Raw genomic sequence first — 20,782 nt, 5'->3', positions numbered from 1 at the left:
TGTAAGTGGGTAGGTATTTTTTAAATAAACCTATTTACTTAAAAAAATGAAATTACTAGCAAAGACAAGACAATTAGGCAGTGACAATTCATATGGTACAACCAATCAATAACACAATAAATTAATACCAGAGTGAAGATGATGTGTTATAAATACTTATACACACACTGACCTGTAAAAAAGCACTATTTCCCTAACATTCTGCACAATAAAAAACTAAAATGCTATATAAGCAAGCCAACCTGAAATGACACCTAGTATTATAAATGGCCTAATCTATATGTTAATGCTGTTGTATCACATAACTGCAGCAAGACTAAGATAACAATATGACTTTGGGGTTTCTATGGCTACATCCTGGGCTAACGGGCCTGAAGGGGCTGGCTGCTGACACCACACAAGCATTCTGAGTGCTTCTTTTTGGTTATTTATGATATGATTTATGATAACGACAACATCTCCTATTTTCTCTCCTCCTCAGGTACAATAAATTGCTATCATTAATCACCCTTCTTGGTTCAACTATGATTACAATAGCATAATAGGGCCTAGCTATGGTAATATTGTGGATTTTTTTTTTAAAAGAAATAAATACAAGATCTCGTCAGACAACGTCAATATCTCTAATATTTTAATCAACTTCCTTTAAGTATTTCGGAATAAATTCTATTACAACTAAGATTCCATACCAAGGATGTAGGCCCTTCGTGCAAATCAAGCACCACACATTTGCACATCACTGCTGCCCTGACTTCCTCAAACTCACAGTAAGACCACGCACACTATACTATAATAGTGACGGTTCCTTTTCCAAGGCAAACAATGGCAGGTTTTTCTTTCCTATATTGATGAAACTAATCTTACTGCTGTTTTTTTTTCCCCCAGGACCAAACAAATTAGGCAAATTAGCCATTTGTCTATCAGAAGGCCAATAGTAGAGAAAGAGTAAAAACTTTGCAATCATTCAGACATGTGCGACCTGCCTTTGCCAATGACTGGCTATGCAGTTACTTCATCTTTCTGAACTTCAATTTCCTTTCACGCCAATTAGGGTTAACAGAAAGTACTACCTCTTTGGCTTCTGAGTAACAATAAGACAAAGTATGTAAAGAATCCAGCCAAGTGCTTAATAAATGAGTTAGAGTATAAAAACAGAAGATAAATTCTTCCCCTCTCTACATCAATGCCTTTTCAATGGACTCCTCATCAAGAGGGGGAGCCTACTTGCCTTGGCCAGTGGGTCGGAGTTGGCAAATGAAACATAAGCAGAGGTTTGAAAACGACTCGTATACTGAGGCTTGCCCTCTTGCTGCTCATGGGAAACTTGGAACCACCCCCACATGAATGAGCCAAGGTTAGCTTGCTGGATGAGAAGTGCATGCCTTAGAGCCCCAGCCAAATCAGCAGACACAAGTGAGGCCATCAATGACCAGCTGATTGCAAGTGTACAACCCAGGCCAGCCACATCCAGCAAAACAACTGCACAGCTGAGCCAATCCCAAATACCAACCCACAGACTTGGGAGCTAATGAACAGTTGCTATTATTCTAAACCGCTCAATTTTGGGGTGGCTCGCTACACAGCAACATGTTAATCATGTATTCACATACACATGTACAATGGACTCATGTCATCTGCAGTGGTTCTTTCTCCAAAGGTGCTGTGAACACTAAATTAGCAGAAACTGAACTGCTGCTCCCAGGGGAAATATAAGGTTAGGTTCCTGTGAGGCTCTTGTCACTGTATTTTTGTCAGCAGATCAATACATAGCCTTGTTTTATGTCATTTAATATACATTGTTGATTCATTAACACTGAACTCATTTTTTACAGCCAGCAGCACTGTAATTCACACCTGAATGAAGCTGATCTAACACATGTATTTTTTCCATAAGGCATATCCTAGCCTTCTGACACTTGGGAACACTACCCAGCATTTCAGCGTTGTGCCTGGGGGTCGTTTTAAACAGCATAATCACCAAAACGAAAAACAAAAAAACAAAAACCCCAAAAGCGAAAAAATATGAAAAACATGGTACAAAGTGACCATGGAAATGACACTTGTTTACAGTATGAGAACTAAAACAATAAGGCAGAGTGTCCCCTTGTTTGGACTCAGCTAGAAACATACACGTTGGGAACTCAAATTCTTCACCACACTTGGCACTTCTGTGAGTGCCTGGGAGAGCATCACGCACGCTGAATTTGGGGCTACATATACATTTTAGTGAGCAGGTAAAATTGCAAATACAGAATTCATGCGTAATGAGGATCAACTATATATAATTATATGGCTATAAATTCATCAGCATCAAATACTTTTATGGACTACGGGTTTAAAATAAAAGATTTTATTTGAAAGTAATTCCAGTCCTCAGAAGGCATTTAATGAAAAGATTAAACATGCCTTAAGAACTGTAACATTGTGACCATATCTGGCAAGGCATTTTTCCAAACCCAAACTGGGACATATTTCAGTTTAAAGCTGTCAAGAGTATTAGCTATGCGCAAACTTTTCTGCTCACGCCACATGACCATTCTTTGAATTTCTGGAACTTACCAAGCTCTTTCCCTTCTCGGAATCTTTATAGCCACATATTCTGCTCCTCTCTACTAGGAACACTCTCCCCTTCGTTATTTCCATGCTTGTCTCTCTCTCTCACCCTTTAAATCTTAAGCTTATGTACTGCCTTCTCAAAGGAATATTCTTTGGTCATTCCCTACCTCCAAAATAAAGAGTCACAACTGGTAACTGATTCTTAGCAGCTTTTATCTGTTTCCTCAACTAAGCTCCACCAAGACAGGAACCACATTTGCCTATAGCTGCTAAACAATCATCCCACACTGACAATAAATATTTTTTTCAGCAGTATTACTATTAGAAAAATAATAAAACTATTTACCAGATTATATTGATTCTAAGTTCTTAACACGTTAAAAAAAGTGTGTAACTCTGAAGCTGGGATATGTTTTATAATCAAAGCATCTTGTCTCCCTCTGAAACAAATAATGCAATATATGTTAAGAAAAAAAAAAGAAGAAGATAGCAGAAGGGGAAGAATGAAGGGGGGGGAATCGGAGGGGGAGACGAACCATGAGAGACAATGGACTCCGAAAAACAAACTGAGGGTTCTAGAGGGGAGGGGGGTGGGAGGATGGGTTAGCCCGGTGATGGGTATTGAGGAGGGCACGTTCTGCATGGAGCACTGGGTGTTATGCACAAACAATGAATCATGGAACACTACATTAAAAACTAATGATGTAATGTATGGTGATTAACATAACAATAAAAAAATTTTTTAAAAAAGCATCTTGTCTCTGTTGGACAAGTAATAATAGTGACGTAGGTCATCTCCTGCCTGTGGGTAAACCTGTCATTCTTGGTAAAATGGCTGGACACTGTAACTCCTAGATGTTTCAGACAACAAACCATTTAAAAATTTGAAGGAGAAATATTTGTTCTATGCAGTTAAAGAGTAACATTTTCTATGATAAAGAATTGTTTCTTAGTCTAATTGGCAGTTGTGGGTTTTTTTTTTTCCTTAGGGGCACATAACAGAATGGTGCTTCTTAACATTAATGATGTCTTCGGATCAATGAAATATGACAGTTGTTCCAAATTATAATTAAATGCTTACTATATTCCTTCTCTAGAACCCAGAGAAACTGTTTTAAACTATTAAAGCAATAGTAAACTGGACAAACCTAAAACCCAAGGGCCCAAGAAGGGAGGGTTTACAAACTGTGACTCAGCGAGAACGGCTCAGATAAGTGGTGATGATTTGGTTGTTGCCCTATGTTCTTCATTTTCTTTCCCTTCCTATACTCACTTACATAAGATATCCCTTCATCAGTTATATCTTATATACAATCCTTTTTACTAGATTGATTTGGCACATGACCTCTGCGTTTAGACGCACACTCTTTATTTCAAGTCCAAACTTTATTATTAAGGCAGTGTTTCATTATAGTGGAAATGACAATGAACTAGAAGTCAACCCTGGTTTATGGAACCAGCCCTTTTTGTTCTTTGTGTTGCTGAGCACAAGACTCTTCCACTGTATATGCACACAAAAATACTGTTGACCCTACTTGCTTCACAGGATTATCATGCACAGTCGGTAAAAACTCAGTGTGAAATCCTGTTGAAAACTGTCCCAATGGCCATGGATTATCAGTGATGGCAGACCCTTTGCTGTGACCCTCTCCACTCACCCGGCCCCAACCAGGAGCCAGCTGCAGGGAGGAGCCACTCCTGCACTCACTCTTATCCCCCTTCCCCCAACTACGCAGGTATGACCCCAGAGATTTCCACAAAATCCTGAAAAAAGGAAGGCTCAGGATAATTACACAATGGCTGTTATAAAGCAAGATTAGAAAGAAGACCAAATTCAGGATAACACCACTGTGAAGTGGTAAGAGAAACATCAGTTCAGTACCAAACGATAAATTTGATGGAGAAAGAAAACAGTATTTAAGCTTCTGGATTTTATTGTCTCATTCCATCAACCCCAAAGATCCTCATATTCAGTAGATAGCCTATAAAATCTGCTGCTGGTCTCTCAAATTTGGTGATTCGAAACTAGCAAAAAATACCCCAAGAAGCCATCCATTATTATAGGCCACAAAAACAAGCACATCACAATGGTATAAAAATTACTAGAAAAATGCTATGAAATTACAATCAACTCTTTCCTGGCAGGGATGAAAGGTAGGGGAGGGGAGCCAAGAGGTTAATCAACTTGTGAGTAACAGAAAGTTACCATATACCTCAACTACAGATTAATCGAAGGTACTCTATTTAACAACAAACTACTTGGAACTTCATGTCAACTTTCTTTGATGAAAGTATGTCAGGAAGCCACAATGTTTCAGGGATGGATGTCTCCCTACAGCACTTGTGTGACTTTGCAAATAAACAGTTCTGACTACCAAAAGCTAACATGACTGTGCCTATTCACCATTAAGGCTACAGAATGGGTGAAGCTGGAGGACTCTCCAACTCCAAAGGCAGAACTGCATCATCTCCCTGCTCAAAGGCCTCCCCAATGGCTTCAAGTCATAATGAGATTAAAATCCCAACCTTCACTGTGGCTTATAACGTCCTATCAGGACCTTGCACTGCCCTGCCCTGCTGCTCCTCCTCTCTAACCACACTGGCCTCTTTGGCATTCCTCAAATTCGATGCGCTGCTTCCCAGTACTCACTCTCTTGATGGCCTGGAATGTTCTTCCTCCAGGTCTTCTCATGGCTGCTTCTCTCATTTTATCCAGGTCTCCTAGGTCACATCCTCAGAGGTCTTCTCTGATCACCCGCCCTCTGTGACCTACCTGCCTCCCAAGGACTTTTGTGCTCTGCTTTACATCCATTGCAGTCACTCTCGCTTAACGTTATATTATTTATTTGCTCAGCTATTTTTGTCTCACCCACTAAAATGTAAGCCTTCTGAGGGCAGGGGCTGTATCTTCTAGATTGTATTCCCAGTGTCTAAAACAGTAGCTAACCCAGAGGAGGCCCTTAATATTTGTTGAGCAAAAGCTCGTAATGACCATGCGGTATTTCCCACGGGGATGGCTGAAGCTGGGGGGTGTAAGAAAGATTGCCTGACGAAATATACAGTGTGTGAACAGCCAATAAGTTGGAGGAAAACCAGAAGAGAAAATATAAGCAAGTACAAGAAAGGGTTTCAACAAGAAAGGAGTATTCAATTGTGCCAAAGATCACAAAAGCATCAAGCTTACCACACGCCCCCTCAAAAGTTATTACTCTCCATGATAAATGTTATGAAATAAATAAACAGGATAAAGTCATAGAAGACAGCAACTACAGAGGCAGTAGTGAGAAAGAGTACCATCTTCTCCAGTAGAATGAAGAAACTACCTTAATATCAATTAAATACAGATCTGAATAATTAGAACAGCTAGTTAGAGACAAGCCAGAGGGAAAGTATTCTCGGCACAGGGAAGAGCAAGGAGAACAGCCATATGTATAACGAGGTTGTATGTTTGAGGCACTGAAAGGAAACCAGTGTGGTCAGTGTAATGTGACAGTAAGATGGAATGTGATGGACTGGAGAGGTAGATGGGGCTTCACGGGTCATGTGAAGAGTCGGTTTTATAAGTTTGATCTGTTTTTTTTAATTCATTTTTTAAAAGATTTATTAACTTATTTGGGGGGGGGAGCAGTGGGAGAGGGAGAGAGAGAATCCCAAGCTGACTCCACACTGAGTGCAGAGCCCAATGTGGGGCTTGATCGCACGACCCTGAGATCATGACCTGAGCTGAAATCAAGAGTCAGACGCTCAACTGACTGAGCCACCCCGGCGCCCCCCGATCTGTTTTGGAAAAACATTACTCCAGCAGCCGTGAAAAGAATATGAAGTAGGTCACTGGTGACCTGAGTGAACAGCTTCAGTCTGGTGGTGGAGGCAAATGCCAGAGGGCACATTGTATATCACCCACGAAAGCAGTCTCATCCATTCATTCACCTGACAAAGACCTGTGACAATCTGTACAACGGGCAACACAGATGTAAGGAAACAAAAGCCAAGGTTTCTCTTCTCATGGACTTCCCCTGCTGGTAGGGTGGGTAGGCAACAAATCAACACAAAAGCAATTCATAGTGATGAAGTGCTGAGAAGACAATAAAGCGGAACAGATCACGTGCTGGGGGAGAAGGGCTACTTTAGAAAGAACAGTCATGGAAGAAGGGACATTTTAGTTGAGACCAGATTCGCGAGAAGACTGTGGCCATGAGATGATCTTTTGCACAAGCATTTTTGGGGAGAAAAGAGAGCAAGGCAAGGCCCTGCTGTGGGAACAGACTCGCGTGTTCAGCACACGGGAGCCAGGTGCTGGGGCTGGAGGGGAAGGCCGTGGAGGCTGGTGCGTGGGAGTCAGAGCATGTCTTGTCCTCCGTGCTCAGGGGTCTGGAGTGTCTGAGCACAACGGGAAGCCACTGGTCAGCTGCAAGCAAGGAAGCTTGATTGAAAGAAAGGAAAGGTAAAGAAAGCTAAGGAAAGGTTTCAAAATGTTCACTGTGTAGATCAACAAGATCCACTATCAGATAAGACATACAAAAAAAAAAAAAAAAAAGACATACAAAAGAACCAGAAACTAACATATTCCACTAATGGGGGAGGGGGGAGAAAAAGAAACAGTAATATGAAGCTTATAATGACTGATCCGATTGAAAACAACCACACCCAATAGGAAATCAATTATCCTATGAAATGACATACATACAAAAAACAAAAACAAAAACAAACCAAACCCCACTAGGCATGCATGAATCAGCATTGTTATCCAACTTTTACATGGTAAAGCAAACAGACATGCCAGAGGCCTATGCACTTAAGAAAGGCTGTTTATCTTTGGGATAATACCTTACTCTATGTTGACAGTTTACTACCACAAAAATGAAAATAAAGTAAAAAATTATGACCACATAAGTTGTTTGATGCTACATCTTCTTGTTGCAGATATTCCTAGGTACAGAGTAATATATACAGTTAACCAAACTTTTACTCTAACGAAAGACTGTCCTGGTGCTCTAAATGACCTTGACAAAATTCTAGAAGCAAGATCTCAAGACCTGGGGCTCTAAAGCTATTTTAGAATTAGCTTGGAATAATTGTCCCACAATATGAGTTTCTTGATTAATTGCTTAAGATAAGGCCTCCTTTTCCTTGCTGGCCTCCAGTGGCTCCCTCTGGTTCCTATATAATCACTATTGTCTCATTCTTCTAAACCCTGGAAGGCTACGGGAAAAATGAGAGATACACCAATTCCATTACTTGAGGATTAGCTAAGAGATAACCCTTTGTATTCCATTACTGACCATTATTTGAGTAATTATTCAATAACTATCGTACGTTTGAAAGATGCACTAATTGTTTTTCGAGGCTCACTCCTGATCTGTATCAGACAAGTTATGAATGTTATGTTCTTTAACACTGCAAATCTACATTTGGGTCACATGAGAAAAATGACTAGTAACTTTTCCTGCATTTTATTTTTCTTTGATTTCTTTTCCTACATAAAAAATAAAAGCTGAAACAAGAATAATTAGTCTGGTGAAGGTCTTACTGACTAACCAGAAAATTAGGACTCTATTTTTGACCAGATTTATGTCTTGCAAGAGTCAAATTTTTGCATAATTTAGACAAAAAATTGGCAGGGGATGGTTGTTCCATCTAATTTCAGCAAAATTAGTATTCAGCCACCTGAATTTTTGGCAGTAGTTCAGTATGTTTATCCAAAGCAATAAGTAGATAGAAAATAAAAGCAAATTGACAATCGTGCCTAAATAAGTTACTTTCTCTCTCTCTCCCTCTCTCTCAAATGCACACACACACACATACACACGTTTTAAAAATGAGCAAATAATTTTAAAGGTGTATTTCATGAATAGACTTATGGTTTTGCATCCTTCTCTTAATATCAATTGCAGATAGAACAAGAAAACCCATCCCGTTTTCAAAGAACCTGACTCAAACATGGTCTACAAAGGGGTAAAGTTGTTTTTAATTACTTATCCTCCAAATAAAACAAGTCAGATACATCACTTGTTGGCTATCTCTGCTAACAGATGAATATGATAGGACAATGATTCTAAATTCATTAGTAATTGCTGTGGAATGCATGCTAATAGAAAGCTGAAAACCCCATAACTAATTCTTGCTTGCTTCTAGTTCCTCCTAGAACTTCAGTTGGCACAGAAGAACAAAAGCTAAGAAGCACTCATGCATTTAATGTGTACTGGGCACCTACCATCTGTAAGCCTTCAATTCAAAGAAAACTGAAAAGTATTCTTCAAGGCCATATTAACTTTGTCTCTGGCAGTGTCCAAGTTTGGTGGCTCTCAGACACCCCTGGCAGCTAGAATGGGATTGGCAGTAAAAGTGAAGAACGGTATGTGACCTGGAAGCCATGTGGACAAAGTCTGCAAAAGAGAGGCTTCCATTCAGTAAGCATTTGTCATACACCTACTATGTGCTCGGTACCACGTGCTAAGAACTCAAATAAGTAAGGGGCGCCTGGGTGGCTCAGTTGGTTAAGCATCTGCCTTTGGCTCAGGTCATGATCCCAGGGTCCTGGCATAGAGTCCAGCATCAGGCTCCCCGCTCAGCCTCTCCCGCTGCACCCCCCCCACCCCCGCTTGTGCTCTCTCTCTCTCTGACAAATAAATAAATAAAATCTTAAAAAAAAAAAAAAAGAACTCAAGTAAAAGAGCCTCAAAATGCTCATCCACATGAAATTTGCCAACTGAGAAACAAATATCATTTAAAATGAGGTAGTTTGCAATAATAAAAAGTAAACAGAGCGCTAAGGCATCTCAGAAATAAATAGTAAGAACAGCACTGTCCAATAGAAATATAATACAAGCCACATAATAGAATTAAAAACTGTTCAGCAGCCACATTAAAATATCGAAAAGAACAGTAAAACCAATTTTATTTTAACTCAATATATCAAAAATATTATTCTGACATGTAATCAATACGAAAATAATTATTAATGAGCTAGTTTAGCTTCTTTTCATACTAAGCTTTCAATATGAGGTGTATTATACTTATAGACCTATCGATTCAGATGCTAAATTTTCATTGGAAATACTTGATCTGTACGTAGATAATATTTACAGTTGACAAGTAGACGCACATACCTGAGTTGTTCCAGACATACCTAGAAATTTTTTAATAGTGAATAAATCATCAGTTTTTAAATTTGAATTAAGTAAAACTAAATAAATACTAAATATACAATACAATAAAAACTAAATAAAATTAAAACATCAGTCCTCAGTCAGGTGAGCCACATTTCCAGTACTCTATGGAGCCCTGTGGCTAGTGGCCATCCTGCTGAATTTGCAGGTCTAGAATTCCATCAGGTCAAGTTGGGTTGGAGACTAGATGTTTTTAAGGTCTGGATTAAGAGGTGAATGAGAAGCAGAAAGAAAAAGACTGAATTTTAAGGTCTGGATTAAGAGGTGAATGAGAAGCAGAAAGAAAAAGACTGAATATGTGGTTGACTACGTGCAATTAAAAGAAAACCAGAGAAGCAGTATCAGAAATAGCTGCAGAAAACTGCGGTTTATAAAGAAGGGGAGAAGATACCAAAAAGGAACAAACACTTATTAATGGTCTACAGTGGACGGTCTACTAACAAGGGGATGTTGGGGTCAGAGTTACACAGAAACCTGGTACTCTAGAACTGTAATCTGTAGTTCCCTAGATAGCAGTGTGTTCACAAGAGTAGATTTTAAATCCTGTACTCATGTCACCATTTGTCAAATCAGCTAACATTGTTCCATTCATCTGTCTGGTTGCTAGAACACAACATAAGGCAGTGGTTAAGTATGTGGGCTTGGGAGTCGGATGGCTTGACTTCACATCCTGTCTTCATTGCTTGCTACCTGTGTAAACCTGGGGAGGTCTCTAAGCTTTGTCTGTAAAATGGGATGATCTGGATTAATATCTATGTCATAGGGGTTTGTGTAAGGATATAGCTAGTTAATGTCACCAAAGTACTTGGCGTGGCACCTATTACATTCAAAGTGGCCAATAAAAGGTAGTTGTTAATAATTAGTCCAACAGTTCAGATCTTTACCATCTCTTGCCTGGATTACTAAAATGAAATACTAGCTGGTCTTTTGGTTTCTGATTTCTTGCTACCTCCAATCCAACATCTACTTTGTTATCAGAATTATCTTTTGAAATCAAGGACGTTAATCATGCCTACTCTTCAGCTGAAAAAATCTTCAATGGTTTCACTACTCTGCATCTGACCATACAATTCTTCCTACGTTTCTAGTATAGAAGAAAATTTCGATGCCCTCCTTATTATAGAAGACTTTTTAAAAAAGAAGACACTTAACACACATCTTAAGAATTCAGAAAAACCCTGACTCAACCCTCTCCTTGGAGAATGATCACTTTCATCTTCTTTCCATAGAGCACAAAAATGAACAAGAGTCCTAGAATCATATTGACCCCAGGTGAGAAGTGTGATTCTGACAAGTATCAGCTCTCAGACTTTAGGCAAAGCACTTAACCTCTCTGAGTTGCATGTTTTTCTCTACATATAATTTGTAGGGTTGATGTGAAAACCCTAACATAGTATCTATCAAATGAAGGGCACCTGATGATCAGCTTCCTTCCTTTTCTTTTCCCAGTAATAATTCCCTCCTCTGTGAGTAAGAGACATTTGTTTTTTTTTTTTTTTAATTTTTTATTGTTATGTTAATCACCATACATTACATCATTAGTTTTAGATGTAGTGTTCCATGATTCATTGTTTGTGCATAACACCCAGTGCTCCATGCAGAACGTGCCCTCTTTAATACCCATCACCGGGCTAACCCATCCTCCCAGCCCCCTCCCCTCTAGAACCCTCAGTTTGTTTCAGAGTCCATCGTTTCTCATGGTTCGAGACATTTGTTTCTATCATTGTTTCTCTTCTTAGCCTATGAGTCAGAAAACCTGACTTACTCACCCTGAAGGCCTAGTATATATTACAGTGCCCGAGACATGATAGGCACTAGGTTTAACAAATCTTTGTTGAATTAAAATGAATCACACTTTTCCAGAATGTGCAACATCTAATCATGTTTATTCTAGATTAATATGAAACTTATATGGTCTTTGCTGAGATTTCACTAGAAGGCAGACTGGGGATGGGGTGGGGGTGCACTGGTCAGAAATATGCTCTGTGGGTAGGAGATATCAATTTAGGAGTAGTACATTTGCTATTAAAACTCATTCACTCCTGGATAAACAAAATGTGGTGTGTTCATACAACAGAATATTATTTGGCAACAGAAAGGGATGAAGTTCGGGTACATCCTACAACATGGATGAACCTTAAAACCAGTATGCTTAGTGAAAGAAGCCAGTCACAAAAGATCACATATTACATGATTCCATTTATATGTAATGTCCAGAACAGGCAAATCTATAGGGACAGAAAGTAGATTAGCAGCTGCCTGGGACTGACAGGAGTTGGGGGAGATGGGGAGTGACTGGTAATGGGTATGGGGTTTATTTGCAGGGGAGGAAGAAAATGTTCTAAAATTGACTGTGGTGATGGTTGCATGACTCTATGAGTATACTAAAAACCAGTGAACTGTGTACACTTCATATGGGTGAACTGTACGGTATGTGAATTATATCTCAATACAGTTGTTATATTACACCAATCATTCACTCAACGATGATGTGGATGTCTACTGGCTGGCTGGCACTCCTCTTGGCACTGGGGATACTGTAGTGATGGAAACACAGAGTTCCTAACTTGACAGGGATAGAAAACAAAAATCCCAAACATATATGCTATGAAAAAAGAAAAAGGCAGGATTAAGGGACAGAGCAGGATGGGGTGTGCTACTATAAATGGGGAAGGGGTGACGGCATGTTTTTACCCATGTTCATGTGTTGTGCACTTGCGTGTGTGTGCTTTATAATTAGATGGCAGTGCAGAATGGAAATCTATAGAGATCCCATGCAGACAGACTTCTTCCGTAATGGATCCTTCAGTCTAAGACCAACACAGTGAACTAACTAAAGTGCACTGCTGTAAAAAGATGTCTTTCTCTTCCTATCATTTTATGACTGATTTTGATTACAAATATTTGAAAAATCATTACCATATGGACTTAATATTCTCAATACTACTTTGGCTAAATGGTAGAGTAAAAAATTCAGCCAGAGAAAAAGAGACAGAGAGAGAGAGAGAAAAAAGAAAGACAACTAGCCCATCAACTGGCTTGACTCTCTTCTACCCTGGATTTGCTGTTTCTCCTTTTCACACGGTCTGTTTTACATGGCAAACCCACACGCAAGAGAAATGTCTTTTCTGTGAAATGCCTGAAGTATTTCTAGGTATTCAATCCACGTCAAGAAGTCAGTGAGATCTTATTTGCTGAGTAAGTGATAGCTTCACTATGGTTAATTTGAGCACTTTAGAAGGGACATTAAGTGGCACTTCTGTAGATGACAATGTAATCCTCGCACTGAATGCTTGTCATTCTGGTACGCTTTTCAAGCCTCTCCCCTCTCAGACTTTCTTGCTCTCCTTTTTTGGAGGGAGGACATTTGAATTCTCACCACCTTTTCTTTACCTTCATTATCATACCTTTTATGTGTGCTTCTGTCTAGATGTCAGCATTTTATTTTGTTGTTTCTTATATCCACATCTTCTTCCAGGTTCTCTCCCCTACAGAAAGTCACTAGGTTATGGAAGGAAGACTTCCGTCACCACGCGGACCACTGAGAGGAGTTCTGCCATCAGCACTGGCTGACCAGGCTGCTCCAGATGAAGCCCAGGCAGAGAACAGCTAGAAAAATCTGCGAGCGAGCTCTCTCCCTCTCCCTCCTTCCCTCACTCTTCTTTCTCTCTCATCTCTTTGAAGGTCTCACATAGCCACCAAGGGACCTGCATTTGTAGGACCAGGATCCAGAAGAATTCAAGAGGGCGAGGCTGACATGAGCCTGCTTCCTTGATCCCGAGGTGACTACAAGAGCAGTGCTGACAGGCTGCATGCGGCTCTCAGGAGTCTCATGGAACAGAAAGGAATGACAGGACTGACTTTCACTTGATTTTAGCAGGATCACAACAGCTGCTGAGTTGAGAACTGACTTTGGGGGCACAAACACAGTCACAGAGAGAAGCTGTGGGCTGACTGCAGTAGCCCAAGAGAGAGGTGACAGGGCTTGAACCCAGGCAGTGGAGATCGTGATTGGTGGTCAAATTCCTGTTGAGACCAGAAGATCCCAACAGTCAACCCAAGGGCCTGAAAGCAGTCTTTTTTTTTCTGGGGGTGGGGGGTGCATGATGTTTTTAAACATTTTTAATTGGCTACCAAGATTTAAGAATCCAGAAACATCCCTCTTCCTCCCAAATCTAAATTTCCTGCCTTTACTAAAAATGTCAGAAGATCTAGAATTCTATACCCAAATTCCATGGGGGCAGAGTAAGGCCACCCACCTGAGATGGGGCATATGCACTCCCAGCTCCTCTTGGGAATCTATGTTAATCTCCCTGGAAAGCCTGAAATGGACCTACCCCAGGATCCTCTCAGTTGGCAATGACTTAGGACTTGAATAGATCCTCTAAAGTTTTCTCTAGAACTTCGTTTAACTAAGAAAGGCCAAACGTATGGTTTTAAAGGCCCACCAACAAGAATGTTTTATAGTATTATTATTACTTCCATGGGGCAGTATCATATAAATATGAAGATACATTTTTAAAATGTTTCTGGCTGGAAGAAAAAAGTATTATAATTTTCAGCTAGAAAAAACCCTGAACTACCAGAGACAAGTCCTATAAAGATGCCAATGGAATGTAATTAAAACAGATAGGCTAGAAATATATTTGATAAAATACTTACCTTAAGTATCTTTTCAGATAAGTAGTATTTATACAGTATACTCATTCTATATGGAAAGCCCTACTGAGAGCTATAAAAGGCAATTTATGTATCACCACGGATGACTGCCACATTGACTCTCCTTTTCCCTGGACTCTCAGAGAGAGACCCCTTCCAAATCAGAATTATGAGTTATAAGAATATAACTAATAGAACATTACAGAACTTAGTAAAAATGTGAACCTGTCACCTTCTGAAATATAACTGAAGTGGAGTCACAGGATCCAACCCCATTTATGAAGAAACTGACCTCAGAACAAATATTCCTGACTCCTTGAGCTGCAGTCAATTCGACGCTTTTGGGGGGAAATGACAAGAAGTAACTAAGATGAGTCATTAAAAACAAACAAGATTCGAAAGTAAAACCTTATTTAAGAAAGTAGGAACCTTATACCAGATCCCACATATACTTCTTTCTTTCTCTTTCATTGCTTACAAAGAGGTTCAATGCTTCTCTATAACGACAGCCAAGACTAAAAACTCAGCTCTTACAACCTTTCTATCTTTGCTCAACACTGCTACCCAATTCAAGTTAATGCTTTCTTTTACCTATTTGTGATTCCTGGAGAACTTACTGCATTCCAGATCTAATGTAAACAGTCAGCAGGAAAAGTTATTTCCTAGCCCCAAGAAATTCAGTCTAGCAGGAAAGATACATACAAAAATTCAGAATACAGCGAGGCAAGGGGACAGTCAGATCAGAAAAGAAGGGTTCTTGGTCCTTTGTCAAATTGCTCAGAAGAAGACATTTTTACTTGACCACTCCCCTTCACCACTCTTTCGCTCTTAAACTGTTACCTATCTGACTGACAGACCACTCACTGGACATGCTTTCCCATGGTCCCTTGGAACTTTCTCATTTCTCTTTACAAATAATCCTCATCCTGCCTGATCTCTAATATAATAAGGACTGCTGGGCACCCTTTCTTGAAATTCTCTTTCGTTACATTCATTTAAACTTTAGTTCAACAAATATTTATTGCATACTGAGTCAATGCCAAGAAGGAAGGAAAGTACTGGACATAGGAAGACTTTCAATCTGTCAATGAGCTCTATCTAGCAGGCAAAACATGATAAATCTGCTGGATTAACTGTCCTGAAAGACAGCTCTCCAGATGGAAATCTTGCAGTGACTCCCATTTTGTCTACTAAACTGAAGATGACCCTTTTAACCTTCAGCTAGATTTTTGTGGCTCTCTATAATATGGTTTGACCTTGACTTTCACTCTTTTTTCCCCTAACTTTCCTTCATCCCCGCAGCACTGAACTACTTACATCAACAAGTCATGAGCTTTCCAGTGCTGTGCTTCTGGTTATATTGTTTCTGTCTGAAAGCTTTTCTCCCCATACCTGCTTATCAAAATCTCATCTATTTTACAAGAATTGTCTCAAATAATAACTTCCTTCATGAAACCCTTCTTCCAATCTGATTTGAGCTCTTCATTTCCCAAATCCCCATGGTAGTTTCTAACTTTCTGAGACTACTTGTGCTTATTATGTCTTATATAGTTATTTACCTGTGTTACTCAGGATTTAAAAACTCAAAGTTTGTCAAAGATACAAACTATGCCTTAAATCATCTTTGTTTCTTGAATCTTTTCATGCCAGTCTATAAGTATGCATAAGATATTTATTATATGCATGACATCATGCTAAAAGACATAGTGAGGGCTCATATACTTATTATATTTCACTGAATTAGACCAAATCATCTAGTCATTTCCTGATAAGAGCTGCGTGAGAAGTAAATGTTTTCAGTCCATGCATGTCTAAGATGTTCCTGTTCTATTCCTATCACCTGCTTGCTGGGCTGCATGTAGAAACCGAGGTTGAAATGATTTCATTCTCAATTTCAATGCCATGTACCACTGTCAGTTAGAAGACAGTGCTCCTTCAGCCAGACACCATGATGAATTGCAATCTTTCGTTTGTGATTTTAGGCACATATGATTGTCTCTTAATCTCTGATGGCCTCTGATTTCATAATAATGTGCCTTAGTGTGCATTTTTTATTCATTCATTGCTATGGGTACCATTTAGGCCCTTTTAATATAGAGATTCATATCCTTTAGTTCTGGGAAGTTTTCTTGTATTATTTCTTTGATAATTTCATTTCCTTTGTTTTCACTGTTTTCATATTGTTCTCCCTTCCTGGAATTCCTCTCAGTAGGCTCTAGGACCTTCCAATGGGTTCTGTAGTTGTCTCCCTTTTGTCTCCTCCGTTGTTCCTCTCTCAACTTAACTGTTTAGATTTCCCTGACTTTATCTTAAAACCCCTCTGTAGAACATTTTATTCCGATTACCATACTTCCAGTTTCCAACAACTTGCTCTTGTTCTGTGATTGTTTATTCCTCATTGACAGTTCTTGCTCTTATCTCCCTGAAGGGCGTATGTGCGTGTGTGCACATGCACTTGTGCCTGCGTGTGGAGTTCTCTCCTGTTTATTGTCTCTCTTTCTGATGTTTTGTTTTGTTTTTCATGTTGGTTATTTTTCCTCCAATGTCTGGTAGTTATTGGCTGTCTTTCTATTGACTTAAGAGTCAACAGAGTTAAATAGTCAATAGAAAGCTTGCTGGAAGCTGTATGTGGCACAGCTGGGACTCTGCTGGAGGTATTTTCTCTGGAACTACTTGGTGTCTTCAGGGAAGGCTCCTCTGACTTCCTGTAAGGTAGGAATGCAGACTTGCACCTCAACTCCACTTTCAGTACTGAGCACCAACGCTGTGCTCTGCTGAGTTCACTCACTCACTGTTGCCCATTAACAAACACAAGCAAATGATGGGGAAGTGGTCAGTCACCCAGCAGTGAATGAGTACCTAAGGGTCACTGCTCCTTACAGACTTTCAAATAATTCTGGTTTTCAGCTCCTGATCCCTTCTGAGGGAAGGATGAATAGAAGGAGCACAAAGGAATTTTAGGACAGTGAAACTATTCTGTATGGTACTACAATGGTGAATACATATCATTACACATTTGTCAAAACCTATGGAATGTATAACACCAAGAGTGAACCCTAATGTCAACCAAAGACTTTGGATGATAATGGCATGTCAGTGTAGATTCCATGATTGTAACAAATGCGCCACTCTGGTTGGGGATGCCTTCAGTAAGGGGGGCTGTGTGGGACAAGGGGGAGTAAATGTATGGCAGTCTTGGTACTTTCTGCTCAATTTTGCTGTAAAGCTAAAACTGTTCTAAAAAATCAAGTCTATTTTTAAAAAAGGTACAGTTTAAGTCTTACACTTCTGTGAAGCTTTTCACAGAATTTTCTTATTCTCAATTCTAAAAGAACCAGCTGATATATGATCCTTAAGCATATACTACTTTGACCTGTTACTGAAATTCTCCTATGTTTTATCTCCTCAACTAGAAGCTCCCAGAGATGACATTTTATAGCTTTTGATAGACCCCACAATGCCTAGTAAATTACTTTTAAAAAATTATGCAAGGCTTCTTTATTCAAGAAAATATTGTTACCCACAGTGCTTCATTTTCCATGTATCCAAAGAAATGAGTGCATAACTTATATTGTTTACCAGAATCCATCTTAATTCACTGTCCATTGTTTGGCTTTACAACTTCAAAACCATGGTTAGAATCACATCATCTCTCTATTTTAATATACAACCAGCTCACTGGTCCTAGATGTCACTGTCTCTCCTGGATGATTCCCACCGTCTCCGAATAGGTCTTGGTGCCTCCATCCTTGTGCCCTTGATGGTTAGCAGCCAGAGTGAGAGTCCAGATCATTTTACTCCTCTAGTCCAGAGCTTCCTCAGGCTTCCCACCTGGCAACACTACTTCAAGCCCTTGTCACAGTCCATAAACACCCTCCCTGCTAGACCTCTTATTACTCCCTCCCATTTACTCAGTTCCAGTCACATTTGTCTCCTGTCGCCCCCGCAGCCCAGTTCCCTGAGTAAACGAAACACTTTTCAGCCACAAGGCCTTTGAATTTGCTGTTCCCTCTGTTTGGGATGCCCTCACTTATGCGACCACATGGTCTGTTCCCTTATTTCTTTCCAGTCTTATGGAATTACTACTTCTTAGAGAGACCTCCCCTTAATAACCTATCTAAAGTAGTAAGCCTCACCACTCTCTGTCCCTCTGCCTATCTTTTTCTTCTTAGTACTTATCGCTTGACACTAATATTTATTAATGTATATTGTACTCCCCAGAACATATGTTTCATGACAGCAGACTTTAGTTCTGTTCACTGCTGTGTTTCCAGCTTCTAGAACAGTGCCTGCCTCATAGTAAAGGCACAATGACTATTTTTGAAATGAATGAATGGACCACTTAACAAAATAGCATTTGGTGTTTAAGAGCAGTTATTACTTCTCAAGAAAATCACAGTACTTTTCAATATTAACAAAGTGGAAGGAGATAAGATCTTTATATAAGGAAAGAATAACTACCTTTTTCTTTGAAAGCAAGATGCCAATTATAAGACACACTTACGTTATGTACCATTGAAAAAAAAAACCCTGGCAATTATGAGAATGCATTTTCATCACTTAGAACATTTTATTTTAGACTGATTGAACAAGCTGCTCTAGATGTATTTAGATAGATTTTAATATATGACTCATCCATACGTTAAAAAGAAAAGTGAAATAAGTCTAAGGTAGTCCTAAAACTTCTTTACGTTCAGTGCCTGATTCTTCTGAATTACTTTTAAACGCTGAGTTGTCAAAATTCATGCTTTCCCACACAGTATCAATCTCTATGCCATCAAGAGTGTGAGAAATACAGTATTCTGTGTTCAATGAACATCTCTGGGATTTTCTCACAAGCCATGACACTTGTTTTGTAAGCCCTGTGCACGTGGGCAGGTGATGACAACTATGTCAGGAGAGCTGCCAGGCAGTGACCATAAGATGCATCTGGATTCCAGAAATGCTAAAATATGAAAAGATGTGCAACTGAGAATCCAGAAAACGTGTTTTTTTTCCTAATATACAATAGCAAAGAAATAGTCTTAGGATGTTTTCCATAGTTTTGTTGTTAGTCTTGTATACTCACTTTATGTTGCTCTTTTTCTTTCCCTTTTTCCCCACTGAGGATTATAGCAGAAAGGCTCATCTCTAGAGATCTCTAAAAGATAGCACTGATGTGTGTGTGTGCGCGCGCGCATGCATCTGTGAGAGAATGCTGAGCAAGTTTGTACTATCGCTTTATCACCGTCAATAGTGTCCTACTTTCCTTTCTACTTGGATTTAAGGAGGAGGAGGTGGAGGGAAGAGGACAAGACGGAGAAGAGAGGGAACCCAGCACAGAAATTCCCCTTAGAGATGTTATCACGACTGGAAAAGTTATTTTCGGTAATAGATCTGCTCTCCAATGGCCCAAGTGCGGTTTCATCTGAGCTTGCCTCAGAGCCTGCAATGCAGCCCCCGGCTCTACACTGGGTAATTTCCATTCCTTAGGTGGGTTCCACAGAGCTGCTGCATTGAGAACATTATAATGTAAGAATGACGAGATAAACTCTTTCCATTGTGTATCTCTGATCTGGAATTTATTTCATGCAACCACTTGTATTTTCAGTGAACTGACACTTTAAAAAAGCAAAATGCCACAGCGTTTGTGCTGTTTGTGCTCTTAGAGCAAATTTCTGTATATGTTTTAAGTAACTGCATTTCAGTAACATGAAATACACAATAGAGATGAAAGAAATCTTGAAGGCAATATAACACATCTCATTTCAGAGTAACCAGCTATTTTTTTGGTTTACTTTATATGACTTTATTTTAAAATTATTCTTTTTTAAAAAATTTTATTTATTTGAGAGAGAGAGCATGAGCAGGGGGAGGGGCAGAGGGAGAGGGAGAAGCAGACTCCCCGCTGAGCAAGGAGCCTGACATGGGGCTCTATCCCAGGACCCCAAGATGATAACTTGAGCTGAAGGCAGTTGCTTAACTGACTGAGCCACCCAGGCGCTCCAACTTTTTTTTTTTTTTTTAGCAGCCAAGACTGTCAAACTGAAACTACAAGGATTTAAGCAGAATTGGGTTTCAAGTATTGCTCATTTAATATTAAGTATAACATAAATCAACATCAGTTAAACATTTGTATTTTGGGCTAAGAAACAGGCTAATACAACTGGTGTTTACATTTGGGATTACTTTCAGTTAGAGAATATAAAGATGTTTTAGTTTTACTGGTGATTCTGACTGTACATTTAAATTCTGGTTCCACACATAATCAATCAAGCCATCAAGCAGTCATCCTCCCCCCTGCCTCCGCCCCGCCCTTCTGGATATTCACTGCAGAAAACATTGACCCAGTACTTCCAGGGTCTGTGCTATCTGATGGAATACTGACTAGCCTAGCGGAGACGCCATTCTCCGTACTG

The 20,782-nt window shown here is 39.6% G+C and overlaps 1 protein-coding gene across 3 annotated transcripts in view; it reads right to left on the bottom strand.

Moving 5' to 3' along the window:
- Window positions 1–20,782, bottom strand: part of TAF3 (TATA-box binding protein associated factor 3) — a 175,151-nt gene that overhangs the window by 51,857 nt on the left and 102,512 nt on the right. The window lies entirely within an intron of this gene.

The sequence above is a fragment of the Halichoerus grypus genome, chromosome 6 (genome assembly GCF_964656455.1).
Source record: "Halichoerus grypus chromosome 6, mHalGry1.hap1.1, whole genome shotgun sequence".
Classification (NCBI taxonomy): Eukaryota; Metazoa; Chordata; class Mammalia; order Carnivora; family Phocidae; genus Halichoerus; species Halichoerus grypus.
This window is presented reverse-complemented; position numbering and strand designations above follow the sequence as displayed.